Genomic DNA, 2,273 nt, shown 5'->3' on the forward strand with positions numbered 1-2,273 from the left:
TTAGTGGAGTGCTGGTGCTCAGGGGTTCCTCAGGCCTGTGTCCCCCCCCCCCCCCCCCATCTCCTAACTAATTAAGCTGCCATAGTTAATTAGAACTACCAGAGCCTCCTTATCTCCATACCACGGTACTAATTACTTCATATAATTTAATCTATTTGTCACACAGTTTTATTAAGAAACTGCTCATTTCTCCCCGACACCATAAAGGATTCTGTTCTGGAGCTGCTGATGGTGGGCAGTTCTGCATTTATACCTGGTCTACACTGAATTCGAGACTTTCTTATTTTGGATTTCTTCTGCAGGGTCAGGGAGGATAGGCTCCGCCTTTGAGGCTGGTTCCTCCCAAGGTGTCTTCCGATGAGGGAGTTTTTCCTTGCCAGTGTTGCCTCTGGCAGGGGGCTTTGGGTGGGGATGCTGTAAAGTGCTTTGAGACACTTTGAACTTCATCTAAAGCTAGGTGTAATAGGTTGGATAGGTTTTCTTGAGGAGGCTTGCCCAAAGAGCGAGCGTACTACTAGATTACTACAAATAAGGCCCAGTAAGGATAACTGTCCGCACTCGCTGCGGGCGGACAATGAGGATCTCGGGGCCGCCAATGAGCCCACAATGAGAATATAGGATGGAGCCGGTAAGGAGAAACTAGGAAATTCACTGCCGTTCGTCAATATGCAACGAACACTGATTTTAAAATCGACGCTGCGAGCAGGGTTCGAACCTGCGCGGGGAGACCCCATTGGATTTCGAATCCAACGCCTTAACCACTCGGCCATCGCAGCCGGCTGCGTGGCGTTTTGGTCGCCGTGATGCATGCCCTCGATGTATGCCCCAATGCGAACGCTTTCGCTGGGATTTGGTGGTGTTTCCTATCGGCGTATGACCGTACAACTGGGATATCAGTTATTACGGATTACTTCAGTACTTCATTTGTGTGTCCACGTTTACCATTTATTACTTTAATTTGCAATTATTGTCTTTGAATCCGCATGTTGCTCCGTATTCCGAGCATTAGATTTTCGACACCGTTTTCCAACTATTTTTTTTGTTTGTTTTAATGGGTTGTTAGGATATTTAATTGGACGGTTACGCATGGTCATGGGCAGACATAAAACAAATAAAAAACGGGCAAATTAACAATTAACCATTTTTATAGTATCGTTAATGTTTTACGGGAGCAGAATCCTAAAGATCCCAGAAATACATCGAAGGCCACAGTGGCAAGGAAAAATGTAAAACTATTTGCATACAATGTAAGGTCAATATTCATAGTGTAGCAAAGTCAGCAGTACCAAATTGCGGAGAACTCGTGTTGATGACCAAAAGATGGGAAATGAACTTATCCTCCCCGATGAATCACCTATTAGTCGCATATGTGTTGTGTCACTTCCTGTATTGTCATTTTTCTCCTACTGAATTATTTCTGATTGCACTGTTGTTTATCCTGTATCTCCAGGCACCTGTTCCCTAACCTGTAACTGTGGTAACCTAGTAATAAACCATTCATAAGCACATTATAAGGGTAGTCTTGTTGAGTAATATGGAAATGTGATTGGGAAAAAAGCCACTCAGTACAGCACATTCATTTGCAAATATATATATATATATATATATATATATATATATATATATATGTGTGTGTGTGTGTGTGTGTATGTGTGCGTGTGTCTGTAATTATTATTAATTTACTTTGTCCATGATATTGGAACTGTTGGTGTTACAAAGGTGATGAACTTGAAAAGAACAGAATATTACAAATGAACAGGAAATTTTCTTGACGCCATGACAACCACATGAATCATCTGCAGCACGAACAAGGTCAGTTTCTTAAAATATCTGTCAGTATAAGTCGAGCCTGAATATGCTCTGGCAAACCAAGTGACCATAAATAATATGTTAAATGCTTTGAAAATTAATCACATGAGTTTAAGCATTGTTAGCTGATGTTACTGGTGGGAGGGATGGCCTCCAGCTGCCTGGGCAGGAGAAAAAGGTAATTGGTATATTTTTATGTGCAACTCAGGGCCTGTACCACAAAAGGGATTCATTGGAAAGAAACCGTATTTAGGTTCAATCTGAGGTAATCGGTACCACTGCAATATTTATCTTTTTAGTTGGGTAAGTTGTTATGGTAACAGACTCTGCATGACAAGCCTTCTCCATGATTTTGGTTGAAATCTAACAGATTAAAACATACAAAAGCCACCTATTACTTCAGTAGAAATCATGACCTCACCTTTTTGTCAAGTATTGTGTGGATCTGGTGCATTTTGAGGTCC

At 41.6% G+C, this 2,273-nt stretch overlaps 1 non-coding gene across 1 annotated transcript; it reads right to left on the minus strand.

Annotated features, from left to right (window-relative positions):
* Positions 1-694: 694 nt before the first annotated feature.
* trnas-cga (transfer RNA serine (anticodon CGA)) lies at positions 695-776 on the minus strand. The gene has a single exon. It is a non-coding gene; the product is annotated as a tRNA-Ser (tRNA).
* Between the last annotated feature and the right edge of the window lie 1,497 nt (positions 777-2,273).

The sequence above is a fragment of the Paramormyrops kingsleyae genome, unplaced genomic scaffold, assembly GCF_048594095.1.
Source record: "Paramormyrops kingsleyae isolate MSU_618 unplaced genomic scaffold, PKINGS_0.4 ups362, whole genome shotgun sequence".
Taxonomy (NCBI): Eukaryota; Metazoa; Chordata; class Actinopteri; order Osteoglossiformes; family Mormyridae; genus Paramormyrops; species Paramormyrops kingsleyae.